The 19,854-nt window shown below is 39.0% G+C and overlaps 1 pseudogene; it reads right to left on the reverse strand.

The window, feature by feature from the left end:
- Window positions 1–13,390: 13,390 nt before the first annotated feature.
- Window positions 13,391–18,623, reverse strand: LOC117031034 (mitochondrial calcium uniporter regulator 1-like; annotated as a pseudogene).
- Window positions 18,624–19,854: the final 1,231 nt, after the last annotated feature.

Genomic DNA, 19,854 nt, shown 5'->3' on the forward strand with positions numbered 1-19,854 from the left:
ATGGATTAAATAATTCTTGCCAAGCTTATTATATCTATCTCTCCTTTGTTGGAATGGATGATAAGGGGTTTTGGGTGAAAAAAGGAAGTAACAGTTAATGCTATAAAATAGAACTTCAAATGCGCCCAAGCTCTGTGGGAGGCTGCACAGTTAGGCAGCCATCTGGCCTCACGTCCTGCTTGGTCGCTGAGAGTACCAGACTAAGCAAAATTTACGTTCAACTTCTAAGCATCCTCTTTACTGCATTTGACTCTATGATGTCATATACAGGTGTTAATATGCTAGTGTTCATGGGTGTGTTGGCAATTTGACAAAGTAAACTTGGGGTTTTAGCCCTTAAGAAAGAAATGTTCCAGTGTTGAAATTTTTAAGGATTAGCTATTTTGAGATTGCAGTAGAATCTTAATATGTTTAAAATGTCAGAGAAAAGCCAGAGTTCCCTAAGGTACAATTATGAAGTAGAGGCGTTTTCTTCTCACAATGAATGTAAGTAATTTTACTTGTTCAAAAAGAGATGCTGCCTTCAGGGCCAGTGTGTTAGCCACAAGAAAGCCACTCACAAGTAAAAAGTTCTTTAAAAAAAAAAAAACCAGAAACAGTATCACTCAAACTGACCATTTACCTGTTTACTCTTTGTTCTAAGGAACTCCTAGCTTTTAAAAAATACAACATATCCTCAAAGAACAGGGCTTTCCACAGTGAAAATATATACGAGGTCGGACAATTAAATTCGTGAACTCATCCTAGGAAAAGTGCTACATACCTCATTGCTGAATATCACTACGGTCACCTTCGAAGTACTCCCCTTAGGAAGCTATGCACCAGCACCAGTGCTTAGTCCACCCTTCAAAGCAATGTTGGAACTGTTTTTCTGGAATGGCCATTAGTGCTGTCATCATATTATCCTTGATGTCCTGAATGTCGTTAAAATGTCTTCCTTTCAATATTTTCTTTATCTATGGGTAAAGGATGAAGTTCTTGGGGGCCAGACCAAGTGAGTGTGTGGGGGGGGGCGGGTTCCAGTACAGTTATTTGTTTACTGGCTAAAAACTCCCTCACAGACAGTGCTGTGTGAGCATTGTCATGATGCAAGAGCCATGAATTATTGGTGAAAAGCATTTTTGTCTTTTTCACGCAGCCTTTTCAGCTATTTCAAATAGTAAACTTGGTTAACTGTTTGTCTAGTTGTAGAAATTCATAATGAATAATCCCTCTGATATCAAAAAAGGTTAACAACATCGTTGCAACAAGTTCACAAACTTAATTTTCAGGCCTCGTGTGTATACACACACGCACAGACACATTATGAATATGCTGTAGACTGGGAACTCAAGTCTCAAAGAGGAATGTCTCAATTAGTCTGGCCAATTATTTTTTTGGAATAAGTATATAATCCTCCAAGGTGACACTTTGGTAAAAACAATTATTTTTGCATACGAGTTCTGCCATGTACTTCTCTTACGGTTACAGGATGGCTGTCAGCCACACACTTCCTTTTTCACTACCAGTAGAGGGAGAAAGAATGCTTTTTTTCTAGCTTTCCAAGAAAAGTCTGAGATTCATCCTGACTGGACTAGCGTAGGTCACACACCCACCAGTGATTTTTGCTGGGGGAATGGACTATGCCTCTTGGCTTAAACCAAACTGGGCCATCCTCAGAGTTAGGGGCAGAACTAAGTTCCTGAAATCACAAGGGTTTTGTGGAGGAGATGTGAATGCTTAAAAAATCTGGGTAGTCATGAAAAGGGAATAATGAGTCTCAAATTCCTATCAATATATCTTCAAAACCAAAAGTATTAAAAAGTTTCTGAGTTTCAAGGTAATATAGAAAGCAAGCAAGTAGACATTTCCAGGGCCCTCAGGGAACGTGTCTGAGAACATTACAGAGTTCACAAAGCAGAGGAGAGCCAGGGATAATGGAGTTATAAATCACATGAGGCAGAGGTACTGGTCTTCCTGAGGCCCCTAGGGGCACAACAGTAGGAAGCATCAAAAGCAGCTTCAGTCTGGAAATCTGGACATCTTCCAGCTGAAATAAAGGTGAGAAGGAATGACAACTTTCTTTAGGGGCAAGTGTTTTAGGAATGAGCAGGTCCTTAACAAGGAAGGGGTGGCAGCCACTTAAATGTAGGACTGAAAAAGCAACGCCTGTCCCCCTCAACCCCCAATACTGTGGAGGCTGTGTTACTATATACAACTCACCATCAGGGCAGCATGGAAGTGCTGAGAACACAGAGCTCAAAGGAGAAATGGAAAGTTACTGGGGATCCAGTGGATAAGAAAGAAAGAAATCTCAGATAAGAACTGGTGCTTGAGTTGTGCTTATCGCGAATGTACAACTTTGCCAGGTGGCAGCAACTTCTCAAATCATTTCTGTATGAAAGGAGAGACAGTTTATGTAGAAGGTTCCTCCTCCCCAGTTTTGGTGCCTAAATTAATACCTGTAGGAAGATAACCCCTGTGTCACAGACCGTGGATTTGGACAATTGTAGAGACTTCCTGGCATCCTGGTGACAACAATCCATCTTCCCTTTCTATTTTGATTATCACCAAATACTAGTGAACACTGTATTCTTGGAATAACTTATTTTGCCTAGGATAAGTAGCCCAATTCCCGTGAAAGATATCTTAGATCACAGGTGCTACTGAAACAACAATAGCTGAGAATGGGCAAACTAAGAAATCAGAGGATTTTATTTCCTGTAAACTTTAATTCAGAGGAGATGAGACCATTTGATTTTGGATTTTACTGCCTTTGGACCTTGATAAGACATGATCACTAATGACTGGACATAATCAACGATATGACATAGAAGGGGAGAACACGTCTCAGCATTATTTTTTTTCAGCCTAGTTTCTCCACAAGTTACCACATTGCTCCCATATTTGGTCCATGTGGTTAGGGGGGCTAACTTTACCTTTAGCTCCTGAAATGAACACAAGCTTCCCTCAGGCCTAACTATACTTTGTTCTTCTGAACAAAGGTGATTGGACATGTTGATCCAGGGGTTGACATGTGATCCTGGCAAAGCCCATCAGATTGCACCCCAGGACTTCTGCTGGGTATATTGGAAAAGAGGTACTCTACACTCATTTTGTTGGGATTCCAGCTGTAGAATAATAAAAACGTATTGCTGCTGAGAATTATCTTTATTATCACTTAGAAGGAACTTGCTTGACAAAGAAGCTAACACAGATGAAAATAGAGCTGAGTAATGGTGGGGTAATGTCTCCTTTTTTTGAACCACTCAATCCTACCACATCAGCATCTTAACCCCAGACTGGGAAGTTATGTGAGCAAATAACTTCTCTTTTTTGCTTAAACAACTTGAATTGGAATTCTGTCACCAATTAATTGAGTAAGCAGAACAGACATACTTTGTCTAAAACTTAAAGTATTGTGAAAGAATGAAATAATGAACAAATAAACTCAATAGTGGCACACAATGTGCATTGCATGTAACCATGAAAAACAAATAGACTAGATGATGTCATAGGAATGGCGGCAGCGAGGTGGTCTTCTTGAGTTTTCCTCCGGAACTTAACACAAATTGAACATCTATAACCCATCAAAGGACTCTCTGCTCTTCACACAGCTAAGAGACACGTGCAAAGATTACTTGAAGGTGGGCAAACTGGGCGAGCAGGGGAAGAGGGAAAGGAGCAGAGTGGAGACGCAGCCCGAATACGAAGCTGCAGAAACACAGGGGGCCCCAGGACAGAACAGAGACCACAAGAGCCAGGAGGTGGGCTCTTTCCCTCGTCCCACAGCTGATCTCTCCTTCTGAGAGAGCAGCATATCCAGCATTTGAGGCAGTAAGCTCAGCTGAGACCTCCAGTTGGGCCCTAGGTTGGACAAAGGAAGTAAACACCATTCCTGGGCCCGTCCACCCACTCTCCCACAGCAATCCTACCCCTGCCCTTCCAGAGACTCAAGCTGGCTCCTGAACTGAGGAGTAGTGTCAGATGACAGAGGAGAAGTAAAGCTCAGGATCTGGGAAGACCCAGTTTGCAGCTGTGACCCACAGAAGAGGCTGGGAGGAGTGTTACAGTGCTTGGCTGGGAGAGAGAAGACTCTTCCATCCCCAGCCCCCACCTTTTCTGGCCTGCCTAGGGCAGGACAATTACAACTGCAGAGACACACCCAGGGGTCAGCAGCAGGTGGCAGAAGCAGCTCTGGGCTTTCAGCAGCTCAGAAGTCTCACACTCTACACACACACACAAACAGACACACACACACACACACACACACACACACACACACACACACACAGAAGAAGTGCCCTAAGACTCAGGAAACATGGGCACAGGGCTAGCTAGGTTACTCTCAGTGAGCATATGTGCAGGCAAGAGCAGAAACTGCACTGACTTTGCAAAAACTACCATCCAGACCCCATAGCCCCACTCATCTAGAACTACAGTGCCAGGTTCACTCTGGGCACCGGGTGGCCGGCTCTGTCTCTGCCTGCACAAGACACAGAGGACTCTTTGGTACAGCAGAGGATAACCTGGAGATTACTTGATGGGCTTAAGCCAAGACTGCTGCTGCTTTTTTGTTTTGTTTTATTTTGTTTTTGTATTTTTGATATTTTTGCCTGTGCTGAGTGTGGGTTATTGGTTGTTTTTACATGTGAATGTATTTGGTTTTTTCTTTCGTTTTGTTGTTGTTGTGCATGGTGATTTGCTTTGTTCTGAAATTTCCCTACACCAGGGCCCAGCCCAAGAGGCACAAGATTCAACACACCCAGAGGCCAATTCCAGACCAAACCAGAGTATTACTGGGTTTGACCTACAAATGACACACCCAGAGGGAATTCTCTACAGTCACAAGAGCCAATAGGGGCCAAGCCTCATTTAAGCAGTCCACCCTCATGCAGCAGATCACCCACTGTGGGTAGAGCCAAGTCTCACAACTAGTCAGCCTAGGAGTCAATCCCACCTACTGACAAGCCAAAAGCAATTAAAGCTCAACTTTAACAGGACAATATACACAACACAAGGGTCATCTTTGGAGCACATGCACAGGAGAACAGGGAAGTGATGCAAGTCAAATATAAAGGACACATACTACATAAGATCACCCAGAAAAAAACAAGAACCCTAGGGGATCTACCTAATATATTGAAGCAAACACAGAGAGTCAGCCAGAATGGGGAAACAAAGAAACATGTCCAAAATACAAGAACAGAAGAAACTTCCAGAATTGGAACACAAAGAAATAGAGGTAACCAACCTATCAGAGACAGAGTTGAGAACACTGATGATAGGAATGTTTAAGGAGCTTAGTGACGACATAAAGGATAGAAAAATCATAATGAACAACCAGTTAGAAATAAAGAATACAATAACTGAAATAAAGAACACACTTGAAGGAATTACCAGCAGGTTAGATGAAGCAGAGGAGTGAATCAGTGACTTAGAAGAAGTTAGCAGAGATCACCCAAGAGGAACAACAAAAAGAAAAAAGAACATAAAACAACGAGAATGGTTTAAGAGACCTCTGGGATAATATCAAGCGCAAAAACATGTGCATGATAGGAATACCAGAAGGTGAAGAGAGGGAGTAAGGGATCGAAAACATATTTGAAGTAATAATGACCAAAAACTGCCCTAACCTGGTGAAGGAAACCGACATGCAAGCCCAGGAAGTGCAGAGAGTCCCAACCAGGATGAACCCAAACAGGTCCACACCAAGATGCATTATAGTTAAAATGGCAAAGGTTAAAGAAAAAGAGAGAATCCTAAAAGCAGCAAGAGAAAGACAGTGGGTTACATACAAGGGAACTCCTATAAGACTATCAAATGACTTCTCTATAGAAACTTTGCAGGCCAGGAGAGAGTGGTAGGAGGAACTCAAAGGCCTACAACCTAGATGGCTTTATACAGCAAGGCTATCATTTAAAATTGAAGGAGAGATAAAGAGCTTCCCAGAAAAGAATAAGCTAAAGGAATTTATTACCACCAAGCTAGCATTGCAGGAAATATTAAAAGGGCTTCTGTAAGCAGAAGGAAGATGAAAACAATCTAACAACAAATAAAAAACATGGCAATAACTATGTACCTATCAATAATCACTTTAAATGTAAATGGATTAAATGCTCCAATCAAAAGATATAGGGTGGCTGAGTGGATAAGAAAGCAAGACCCTTGCCTGTGTTGTATATGAGAGACTCACCTCAGCATAAAAGACACACACAGGCTGAAAGTGAAGGGTTGGAATAAGATATTTCATGCAAATGCAAATGAGAAAAACGCTGGAGTTGCAATACTTATATATGACAAAATAGACTTTAAAATGAAGAACATATTAAAAGACAAAGATGGGCACTACATAATAATAAAGGGATCGATTCAACAGGAGGACATAACCCTAGTAAACATCTATGCACCCAACATAGGAGCACCTAAATATATAAAACAGATATTCACTGACATAAAGACAGAGATCAACAGTAACACTATCATAGTAGGGGACTTCAACACTCCTCTGACAACAAGGGACAGGTCTTCGAGACAGAAAATCAATATGGAAACAATGGCCTTAAATGAATAATTGGACCGGTTGGATTTAATTGATATTTTCAGACCATTTCACCCCAAAGCTGCAGAATACGCATTCTTCTCAAGCGCACATGGAACATTTTCCAAGACAGACCACGTGGTAGGCCACAAAATAAGTCTTGATACATTTAAGAAAACTGAAATCATACCAATTGTCTTCTCTGACGACAGTGCTATGAAATTAGAAATCAACTACAGGGCAAAAACTGGAAGACATACAAATACATGGAGACTGAACAACATGTTACTAAATAATGAATGGGTCAACAATGAGATCAAGGAAGAAATCAAAAGATATCGTAAGACAAATGAAAATGAAAACATGACGACCCAAATTCTATGGGATGCAGCGAAAGCAGTCCTAAGAGAGAAATTCATAGTAATGCAGGCCTACCTAAAGAAACAAGAAAAATCACAAATCAATAGTTTATCCTTACACTTAAGGGATCTGGAAAAAGAACAGCAAAATAATCTCAAAGGGAGTACAAGGAAGGAGATAATAAAGATCAGAGCAGAAATAAATGAAATAGACACACACAAAAAAACAATACAAAAGTTCAATGAATTCAAAACTGGTTTTTAGAGACGATAAACAAAATCGACAAACCTTTAGCCAGACTCATCAAAAAAAAGAGAGGACCCAAATTAATAAAATCAGAAATGAAAGAGGAGAAGTGACAACAGACACCACAGAAATACAAAAATTTTAAGAAATTACTATGAGCAACTATATGCCAACAAATTAGACAATCTGGAAGAAATAGACAATTTTCTATAACCTTCCAAGGCTAACTCAAGAAGAAACAGAAAACCTGAATAGACTGATTATTACCAGGGGAATTGAATCAGTAATCAACAAGCTCCCAACAAACTAAAGCCCTGGACCAGATGGCTTTACAGGTGAATTTTACAAAACATTCAAAAAAGAATTATCACATATTTTCCTCAAACTATTCCAAAAAATCCAGAAGGAGGTAAGGCTCCCAAATACTTTTTATGAGGCTACTATCACCCTGATCCCCCAAAAAAGAAAACTACAGGCCAATATCCCTAATGAACATAGATGCAAAAATCCTCAACAAAATATTAGCAAACAGAATTCAGCAATACATTAAAAAGATCATACACCATGATCAAGTGGGATTCATTCCTGGTATGCAAGGGCGGTTCAACATCCGCAAATCAACTAATGTGATACACCACATTAACAAAATGAAAAATAAAAATCATAGGATCATATCAATAGATGCAGAAAAAGCATTTGACAAAAATCCAGCAGCCATTTACGATAAAAACTCTTAAGAAAGTGGGAATAGAGGGACCATATCTCAACATAATAAAGGTCATATATGATAAACCCACAGCTAACATCATACTCAATGGGGAAAAGCTAAAACCATTCCCCTTAAGATCAGGAACAAGGCAAGGTTGACCACTTTCTCCACTTTTATTCAACTTAGTTCTGGAAGTTCTAGCCACAGCAATCAGACAAGAAAAAGAAATAAAAGGCATCCAAATCAGTAAGGAGGAAGTAAAACTGTCATTATGTGCAGATGACATGATACTATATATAGAGAACCTTAAAGACTCCACCAAAAAAACTATTAGAACTGATAAATGAATTTAGTAAAGTAGCAGAATACAAAATTAATATTCAGAAATCAGTTGCATTTGTATATATCAGTAATAATATATTGAAATGGAGAAATTCAGAAAACAATCCCATTTACAATTGCTTCAAAGACTATAAAATACCTAGGAATAAATTTAACCAAAGAAGTAAAAGATCTGTGCTCAGAAAATTATAGGCACTGAAGAGAGAAATTAAAGAGGATACAAATAGATGGAAACACATACCATGCTCATGGACAGGAAGAATTAATATCGTTAAAATGTCCTTACTGCCTAAGGCAATATACAGATTCAATGAAATTCCTATCAAATTACCAAGGACATTTTTCACAGAAATAGAACATATAATCCTAAAATTTATATGGAACCATTAAAGAACCCAGATAGCCTTGGCAATCTTGAGAATTAAGAACAAAGTGGGAAATATCACGATACCTGACATCAAATTATACTACAAGTCTACAGTAATCAAAACAGCATGGTATTGGAATAAAAACAGACACATAGATCAATGGAACAGAATAGAGAGCCCAGAAATAAATCTATGCCTATATGGTCACTTAATCTACGACAATGGAAGCAAGAATTTACAGTGGGGTAAAGATAGTCTATTCAATAAATGGTGCTGGGAAACCTGGACAGACATATGCAAAAAAAAAAAAAAAAAAATGAAGCTGGACCACCTCCTTACACCATATACAAGAATAAACTCAAAATGGATTGAAAACTTAAATGTAAGATCTGAAACCATAAAACTCCTAGAAGAAAATATAGGAAGAAAGTTTACAGACATTACCTGGAGTAAGATTTTTGCTGATATATCCCCTTGAACAAGGGAAGTAAGAGAAAAAATAAACATGTGGGATTATGTCAAACTAAAAAGTTTTTCACAGCAAAGGAAACCATCAATAAAACAAAAAGGATCCTACTGAATGGTAGAAGATATTTGCCAATGATATATCTGATAAGGGGTTAATATCTAAAATTTATAAAAAATCTCACTCAACTCCAAAAAAACAAGCAACCCAATTAAAAAATGGGCAGAGGACATGAAGAGACATTTTTCTAAAGAGGACATACAGATGGCAAACACACATATGAAAAAATGCTCAACCTTACTAATCATCAGAGAAATGCAAATAAAAACTACAATGAGATACCACCTCACCACAGTCAAAATGGTTATTATCAATACATCAACAAACAACAAGTGCTGGTGAGGATGTGGAGAAAAAGGAATCCTTGTGCACTGTTGGTGGGATTGCAGATTGGTGCAGCCACTATGGAAAACAGTATGGAGGTATCTCAAAAAACTGAAAATGGAGCTACCTTATGACCCAGCAATTCCACTCCTAGGTACCTACCTGGAGAAATCCAAAACTCTAATTGAAAAAATTTATGCACCCCTGTGTTTATTGCAGCACTATACACAATAGCCAAGACATGGAAACAACCGGAATGCCCATCGGTAGATGACTGGATTAAGAAACTGTGGTACATTTATACAATGGAGTATTACGCAGCCATAAAGAAAAATGAAATCTTACCATTTGCAACAATATGGATGGACCTAGAGAACATTATGCTAAGTGAAATATGTCAGATGGAGAAAGATAGATACCATATGATCTCACTAATATGTGGAATCTAAAGAAAAGAATAAATGAACGAACTAATCAGAAACAGCCTCAGAGTTATAGAGGAAAAACTGAGGGGTGCGAGATGAAAGGGGTGGTGGGGAAGAAGGAGAAGGTGAGGAGATTAGAAAGCACAATTGATAACCACAAGATGGCCACGGGAATATGAAAGTCAGTTTGGGGAATATAATCAATAATCTTGTAAAGATTTTGTAGGGTACCCGATGGACACTTGTCTTATTAGGGAGCCACTTATTATACACCACTTCAGGCATGGTGTAGATGCCTGATCACTTCACTGTACACCTGAAGCTGAAGCTGAAGCTGAACAATAATGAATGTCAACTATATTTATATATATATATATATATATATATATATATATATATATATATATATATATATATGGCTACAAGAAGTGGAGTACAGCATTAGGAATAGAGACAGTGGAAATGTAACAGCTGTATGCAATGTCAGAGGGTAGTAGTTTGGGGGTGGGGGGCTATCACTTTGTGAGGGACATAAATGATAAATATCTAATTATTACATTGTTTTGTACACCTGAAACTAATAAAAATAATAAGAATAATATCTGATCATTTCCCGGTGTTCATAACATGAGAGTACAGTGAAACACTTTGTATTTTAAGTCTGATGCATCCTGTGGATAACTCATATATTTAGAGTACACACTTCTTGTTCTTGTCCAATTTGTTAGTAAAATTGAATATGTATCAATATCACTAACGGGAAAAAAAGGAGAGGAGGGTGCTGTCACCCTATAAGATGCAAAAATGTTGTAAATCATGTCATGTATGCTGCTTTGTCTAATGCTCATCCATAGAAAACTGTTAAATCTTACAGTGCTGTGTATTGGAGTGAAAAATTGTTTTAAAACATCTTGATGTCTTACTTGCCAATTAAAAAAAGAAGAAAAATTTTAAATCCTAAGAGAATTGGATTTACATTTCCCCTGAAAGTTGGTACTTGAAGAAAATTGAGTTTGCAAGAAGTCGAAGGAGAGAAAGAAGACACTTATGATGATTCTGAGAAGAGATCTTAAGGACATTCTTTAGGGATATGGAAGTTGAGGGTGATGGTTTTCATTATGTCCAATAACACTTGGAAATATGACTTTCTCACTCCAGTGCTTTTGCATTTTCAGACATGAGTTAAATATTGGAGGCTTAAAAATAACGTGAGTAGCTTAGAGGAAGAGAAATTTTTCTAAGATAACCTGAAAATTTTGAAAGACAGGAAAGCAGGAGGGGAGAGAGTTATAAGATGTACATTTAAAAACAACAACAACAAACTTGTGAGTTGGGCAAGGTGAGATTTCCAGAGCTTCAAGCAAAGAAACAAGAAGGATGACATATAACACTCTCTCTGTGAGGAAAAGAAGGCAGTGGTGGGGAAGAGGAGGTGTGTGTCTGTCACTCAGTTAATTCCTTCACACAAATTCCTTGGGGAAGCTATCACTTACCCTGAAGTATCTCTTAGTTTGGGTTTTCTTAGAAGTGCATCCTGAGACTAAGACCTGTGTGCAATGGTCTATTTACGACGGGAACACTGGATATACAGGTAGGAGAGTGGGAAATGAGATAGCAAAGGGAAGAAGGTTAATTCAGTATGTATTAATGAGCAGGTTACTGCTGTAGGAAGTTGGAGCTCAAAATCCTTGAGGACCTCTGGGATTTATTGTAGGACACGTGGGATGTCAACCAATGTCACCACCACCCCACTCCAGCTCTGCTTCCTTTGGCCTGCCCTGTATGCAAGCTGGACGTGTTTCTCTGACCAAAGAAAGCTCTTAGTCTAAGTCACAGGTGCCTGAAAGCATCACCTTCGCCTGGCAGTGAGTGCCAACAGAGATGGGTGGGGAACTTACAGCATCTGTTGGGGAAACTTATGAAGGGGTAAGCATATAAGAAAAAGTCCATTGGAAAGCTCTTCAAATCATGACTAATCTCAATACTTTGAATGTGTGGTAACACAGTTATTTGCAAAGCTTTAAAATATTCCCAGCTCCAGGGATCTTGACGCATTTTCCCCTGTGTAGTAATGGTGGAGAGCATTGAGAAAGGGAGTGAACAAGGATTATTATATCCATTTTTCCTATGGAAAAAATGATCAATTACATGAATAGGCCAAGATCTTTCAATTTTAGTGATAACACTAGAACCAGACAAAAGTTTGCTTAGTCCTTGCCTGCGATAGTTTGTTAAGGCTCTACATCAACAATATAAAGCACATCTCAGAAATATAACCCACGACGTGAATTTTCAAAGTACAAGTGAGTGCACTAGGGCAGGCCTCCTGGTGATCCACTGCTACAGCTTATGTTGTTTTTCGGTATAGTGACAAGAACAGTAGGCTTGGCACCAGACAAACCCAAGTACAAATGTTGATTCTACCACTTACAAACTGTAAACCTTAGTTAAGTCATTTATCTTCTCCAAACTTCAGTTCCATAATATGCGAAACATGGGTAATTACACCTCTCACTGTGGGTTTCCTGTCAGGATTAACCAAGATAACAAGTGAGAAAGGGCTATGTAAACCACCCAGAACCACACATAACAGGCGTTCACAAGATAGTCCAAGAGATAAGTGAAGCAGTCAACATAACTTCCATCTCTGGCATTTCCATGGAGACCGTGAAATTGTAGCAGGCTTGTTTTGGGATGATTTTAGAAATCTTTTTTAAGGCTCAGGATGAAAGCTGATGGAACTGAAAATGCTGAGAGATTAGGAGAAGAGCTTGAGTTTGAGCTCATAATCTTCCTTTACAGCAACATATTGACAAAGTAATGCTCAAGAGTGAATGATTTCCATGGCACAGAAAATCCATCCAGTTAGCCATTTCCCATAGGTAGAAAACAGCTAACTTCAGTTAAGAAAAAAAATTCAGGAACTTTCCAATGTCATGATTTTCACACCAGTCAATGGTCTAACAATAATTCAATGGAAATTCCCAGGAAAATTCTTATCATCGTTACTTGTATTAGTTTGCTATGGCTGCCATAACAAGAACACAAGACTGGGTGGCTTAAACAACAGAAATTTATTTTCTTACAGTTCTGGAGGCTGAAAGTCCAAGATCAAGGTTTTGTAGGTTTGGTATTTGCCTGCAGTATCTTTCTTTGGCTTACAAATGGTCGTTTTTCTTACTATGTCCTCACTTGGCCTTTTCTCTGTATGCCTCTCTAGTATCTCTTCCTCTTCTTAATAAGGTAATAAGGACTCCAGTCCTGTTGGGTTAGGGCCCCACTCTATGACCTCATTTAACCTTAATTATCTCTTTAAAGGCCCAATCTTCAAATACAGACACATTTGGGATTAGGGCTTCAACGTATGAATTTTGTGGGGACACAATTCTGTCCAAAACGTTATTTAAAAGCATACAACGCCACATCTGATCACCAGCTAGGTGGTGTCACTGTTTACCAATCCCAAACTCACCAACAGGCAAATTTGGATCTTTTCTCTCTCTCTCTCTCTCTCTCTCTCTCTCTCTCTCTCTCTCTCTCTCTCTCTCTCTCTCTTTAATAGTCACTTTATTACATCCATAGGTGATAAAAATCCCAGAGCTATTGTTAGGCACATAAATACACACACTACTAGATATTTAATACTATCAACCTTGTGCGACTTGAGCATGGTTTTGAGGCCAGCAACCTCAGTGTCTATCTTCCTGTCTGTCTAGATGAGGGAGGGCTTGATCTTGCGGGGCCTTCAGTGCCACCAATTCTGTCCTCATTTCCAGCACTTTCCTTTCATTCAGTAAATACATACAATTCTTCTACTCTACTCTTTTCTAAATTGACGTCTGATTGGACATCTGTTTAGACTTTGATCACTTCACCTGTTACTTATCATTTTCACTGATGTAATTCCAGTTTTATTTTCTCATTTTCTGCTCTGAGGGGTGAAAATTCATTCTTCCCCAAAACAACTATTACCTTTTTCCCATTAGCAATCCGAGATATTATTTGCTGAGGAGTGATCTCTGGCTGTGTCTTGGTGACCATATCTTTGTAAAAGATATTCGTGTTGGCTTCTGTGATCTTGACAAATGCAGATATGCTTGCTGAGTAGTCAACCCATTTTCTTTAAGTTAACATACTAAGTCATGGATCGTGCCTTAGTGTGGTTCATTTGGTGTATTTGAGTTGTATGTTGTAGTTGAGTTGTAGTTGTTTTTGACGTATTTGAGTTGTAGTTGAAAGGTGAGGAAGACTTGATAATATGGGTCTTGGCTTTAGAATGGAATCCATCCCAGCTTCATTGCTTACTAGTTCTATTACCTTTTGTAGCATCAATTGGTTTTTAACCATTTGTTCATTCACTCAGCAAACATGAACATAGTCTTCAAAATATTTTGTGGAAAAGAAAGGTGTGTTAGAAAGGTAGTTCTAAGGATAATCAGAGTTGGTCAGAGTTGAGAAGTATTTTCGAATGTTCGTGTACTGAGAGGAAGGAGGTCACAGTTAGAGATATTAGAGACTTAAAATGAAGATGAAGATGAATAAGAAGATTTTAGATGATAATTTGATTAAACCAGGGTCTGAAGGACACATGAGATGGAGGCAAAAGTTCAAATGACAGTGTTTCCCCTAGGAATAAGAATGGTCCTCCTATGTGTTTCTATACACAAATATGCTATGATACAGCTGATGGATGTTGGTGTCCTTTGCAAAGGTGATATGGACATATATTTCAAGGTACCAATTTAAACTGTTCCTTTTTATTTTTCACCAATAGATTAGCCCTCAAGGTTTACAAAGTTACAAATAGGTAATTTTCCACTTACGTTCCTAATGAGAAGCACATGGTGCTTTTTAAAAACTACCACATCTGCTAGTTTGTTGAGTAAAGGACAAATAAATATCTCTTAAGTAAACTCCTTAAGTGACATCTCTGTGCTTAGTCCAATTTACTAAAAAGAGAATCAGAGGTGATTTACACAATTCAGTAGGCCCATACTGTCTATAGGCGCTATTCTAGGTTCTGGGAGAAAGCCTAAGATGAGTGAGACGCAGTCTCTGTCCTCAAGGAGTTTACAGTCTAGGAAAGGTCATAAATTCAGTCCTAATATGAGCTTGTCCATACGGAATAATTTTTCTCTGGCTGTAGAGGTCAGTGTAGTGAAAGACGTAGCATGTGCAGTGGGAGAAGCAAAAGTATTAAGTTCTGGGAAAGAAAACAAAAGGAGACAGAAAATGAAAAAGTGTTATAAATAGAAGAACACATCTCTGTTTCTTATAACCTCAGAAAAACTTCACAGTGGAGATGACTTTAATGTGAATCCATAGATGAAAGAGATAAAACTGGGGCATTCCAACCTGAGGGAATAACATGAAATAAGGCAAAGAGGGAAAACATGCATGATACAATAGGTAGAGAAAGGAATTTGTTTAACGACCATCCACTATGTGCCAAACACTGTGGGAGGTGCTTTTGGGTGTGTGTGGATAGAAAGTAGGATACTAGATGTTTATAAGAGAAATAAAACTGGAAAGGTTGATTGGGGCTAGTTTGCTTTGAATGTCAGGCCAGAGAGGCTGCACATTGTCTTACAGGCATCAAGCAAATCATCATGGTTTTAAACAGTGTGGACTGAAGATAGAATTGGAGGCAGAGAAGTGTGACCACTCGTGAGCTGAGGGTCCAAGTTTCCCGTGCATGCTCCAAGCTTCCCGTGCATGCATGACTTTACTTACAAAACACAGATGCAAAGATTAAATTATTAATAATTTGAAGATGGCAACTGCAGAGTATTAAACCCCAAGTATGGGCCCCTTCTGAGCACGGGGCCCTCTGTGACAACAATAAATGCATATCTGTGAAGCTCACTCTAGAGTGACCTTTAAGAATATTGTTTTAAAAACTCACAGACATAGACAATAGTTTAGTGGTCACCAGAGGGTAAGGGGGAGGAGGTGGTGGATGAGGGTGAAAGGGATCAAATACATGATAATGGAAGGAAAATTGACTCTGGGTGGCGAACACACACTGTGATGTATGGATGACGTATTGCAGAATTGTACACTTGAAACCTATGTAACTTTACTAACTATTGTCACTCCAATAAACTTTAATTTAAAAAAAAAGAATATTGTTTCAATAGAATGGGGGTGGAAATAGTTAAGGCTGGAGTACAGTGGATTGATGACAGAATGGGAGATGATGGAGATCACTCTTGATAATTCTGAGGGTAGAAGGAGGAATACCTGTCTAGCACAAAGGTATATTAGGCTGGGTAAATAAGCCCCTTGAGAGTTTTGGGGAATGAGATGGGTAACTTAATCATGTTTGTGGATAGACAGGACAAGAGCAAGTAAGGGAGGATAGAAAGGACAGGAACTAATTGCGATAGTAAGATCTCACAAAAGAACGTAGAGATAGGATCAACAGTATAGATGGAGGGGGCAAGAAAAGAAGAGGGGAGATTTTGAGACAGGAAAGCAGAAGGAGACTAGATGGATTTAAATGTATGAGAAGCTACGGTGAAGTTAACACTGGATGGCCCTCATCTTAGTAAAGGAGAGGAAAATATCACCCACATGGAGTGCAGATACCTGAGTGGGGCTGAGGACTCAACCGAAGCTCAGAAAATTCTGGAAACATTGATAGAAATAAATCAGGAGTCTTGGAGCCACAAGTTTCGTTGTGCCGCTAATCATCTATGTGGCTTGGAGCAGATCACTTCACCTCTGTGAATTTCAGTTTATTCCTTCATCAAAATAGATATTTACACAACACATTCATACAGTGCTCAGCATTATATGTACTTTTTTTTTTACATCTATTAACTTAATTAATTCTCACAACATCCCCACAACAAGACAGGCAGGAATGGAGAGGTTAAGTAACTTGTAATGAGCCTTCCAGGCACGCGGGGTAGAACTGGGACCTGAATCCATGCATCTGGCCCTAGGGACTGTACTTGTCACCTCGGGGCTACGTTGTCTTGTGCACCTTAACACCTAGTGATCACTTAGGTCTTAAAAGGTGCTGACATCCAATGTGTCCATGAACTTAACATTTTTAGGCTAGCAGCTTCTTGATTTTTCTTCTAAGTCCAAAGCATTTTTCCTCTGTGATCTTACTGTGACCTCTTCTTCAGTGCCTCAGAAGAAGAACAGCTCTCCTGTTCCCAGCCAGCACCACTGGAAATGGCTCATCACATGAAAGGCTTAAAATGGCCACAAGGTGGAAGCATTAACTCGTAGATGGATGGACAGAAACTGACATCTGGCCTTGAACTAACCCAAAGTCAGAATTGGCCCCTTTCTTTGTTTTTCTAAAACCCCAATGTATACGTATTTGAAGGTAAAGTTACTATTTGATTTTGTAGGAAGACCAACAGTGAAGGAGCCAGAGAAATCAAAGCAGAAGTATTCTCCCAGGAATGAAGAGCCTCTGGGAGGAAAACGAAAGAAGAGAAATTCAGTGTCACGAGGAGCTGATAAGGCTTGAAAAGATTAATGATTGATGTAACTTATCCATTCAATAAGCAGCAGATTCACTCGCCAAAATCCAGGACCATTCCTCGTTACCATACTAATAGTCTTTATTTTAGGCTGCGTAACTTTTTAGAATATTAAACACAGTTAAAAGAGAGTACTAAATTATTTTATAGAGCTAGATGTTTTTGCTATATTGTCTCAGTTCTTAGGGGGTTGAAATTACAGGTAAAGGTTTATCCTTCTCTTTCTCCTCCTTTTCTTGCTCTTCTTCTCTATTCTCCTTTTTTTTTTTTCATTCTCTCTCCTTCTTCCGCTCTGTTTTTCCTTGGTTGTTGTATTGATCAAGAGCAATAATGAGGATGAAATCTAGTCTTTGGGTCAGGATATTCGATGTTACAAAATTCCTAGAGTAGTGCAAAAACATCCTTGCTGCATACAAGTACTACCTAGCTTGCCACCTATTTGGCTCCTTCTTATTTCTTCTTTTATCCAAAAAAATTAATTCATTATAACAGGAAATTCTTTCATGAATATTGTTTCATGAAAGAAAAAATTAGGTAAATAAGCTTCACTTTTGTAGCTGACTTTACTGGAACACACATTTGTGAGTCTCCATGGGAAACAGGACACTTTTCTGGATTCTGACAGTGTCCCTGCTCGTCTATATTGATTGGCTACAGTAGGAGCAGTAGAGCACAGTGTAAAGGTGCATAGACTTTGAATTAGACAGACTTGAGCATCTCCTTACTTTTTGGGGGATGCTCCAGCTTTGTCTGGTGTATTTCTAGCTCTACTCCTAGAAGCAGGCATTTTTCCAATCCAAGGAGCCCTCGTTCCTTTTATTGAAAAATATTATTAGAAACCAAGATCTGGGTCCTAGGTGGACACTAAAGTTTTCCCATCTATAAAATTGGAAAGATAATACATTTCTTGTAGAGTTGTGTGAACATTAAGCAAACTAACAGATACATAGAACTTAATAAGGTTTCCAAATATAGAAGGTATCCAATATGTGATAATTCAGTAGGGGCTGACATAGAATCTTTTGCTTTCTATAAGCTCCATATTAAAGCTCATTTGAAACCAAGTTGATGGGGATAAAATGTTCTGAAAGGATTTTGATCCACAAAGCTCCTTGGAACTTGGGGTCCTTTAGTTAGATCTTGGTTTAGGCAAAAGGGAGATTCTATGCTTATCATCTATATTTTGCATTTAACATTTTCTCCCTCTTTGGTTTTAGAGAAAGAAAATCCCAATACTCACAGGAAGTCTTTTTGGGCTGAGTGGGGATGGTTGGACCCTCCAGCTCCTTTGAAGGCATTTTTGATGGAACTTGATCATCAATAATTTTAGCTTGTGCTCGAAGAATGGGGGGCTCCCCCTGGGACTTTGAGTCTCTTCCATATCACAGTAACATTTCAGTCCCTCAGGAAAATAGTGTTTTGAAAGTAGTGCTTTTCTGATTCTCACTGAGCCTTGAGTTGCACTGGGGTTGAGACCTTAGGGATCTTCCCTCCAGAGGATGCCAGATCTACATAGAGGCCAGTTTCCAGTGGACCCTGGTCCTCTCATACAGTTTGGTACCACTCACTCAGGCTCTGAAACCAACTGCAACCACAGCCGAAGTGCCTTCACATTTTTACCACTCAGTCTCAGGAAATCTTTTACTATTTGAAATCTGACCTCCTCAGAGACTAGACACATTCTTTTCTTTTTCAGACTTCAAAAAGTTCGGTAGTGGAAGGCAGCTCTAAATTGAGATCTCATAATCCCCAAGAAACCAGATATGTTTTTCCCTGACCTTTTTTAAAGCAGTATTTTTCACACTGTGGGTAGAAATAATGGGTTTGTCTAGGAGAAAGGGACTCAGAAGTAGGTATAAAAATGATTCAGTTTCGTTTTCCCAACTGTCCTCTGCCACATTTCATAAAAAATTGAGACAGAGTAAGGCTCCCATAGGTCATAATTTTGGGTCATAATTTCTTAAACAGAAACTGACATAGTAATTGCTAGATAGAATGTTGCTACCAACTGATGTTAACAAAAATCCAAGAACCAGGTTGATATGATCAACCAACAGTTTAATAATAAAATAAATAAATTTGTTTGTATTGAACACCCACCATAGACCACACAATGACTGGATTTTTCTTGTATTTTGTATTTTGACCTCCTTACAGCCCACATCTAGTAACCATTAAAACCATTATTCTAACTCAGCTGTTGGGCTTCTAGTCCATTCATTGATTTAGCAAATATTTAAAAGTCTACTATGTGCCAGGCACATACTAGGCCACGCATAATGATTCACAAAACAGTGACAGAAGTTGTCTCTTTCTTCTTGGAATTTAGTCCAATAGTTTTATATTGAGAGTCTCCTTCGTAACTCCCCAAATGGGATGTGATGGCTGATGGTGATTCCTCAAGCCCCTCTAGAAACAATTTTGATAATACTTTTAGTTCCAGACTATCTATCTTGGTGGTTTAGACTTCTACAATCCCTTAAGTTTTAATGATTTTCAGTTTTCAACACTCTTTCTCATTTGTTGTTT

Source organism: Rhinolophus ferrumequinum, chromosome 11 (genome assembly GCF_004115265.2).
Source record: "Rhinolophus ferrumequinum isolate MPI-CBG mRhiFer1 chromosome 11, mRhiFer1_v1.p, whole genome shotgun sequence".
Taxonomy (NCBI): domain Eukaryota; kingdom Metazoa; phylum Chordata; class Mammalia; order Chiroptera; family Rhinolophidae; genus Rhinolophus; species Rhinolophus ferrumequinum.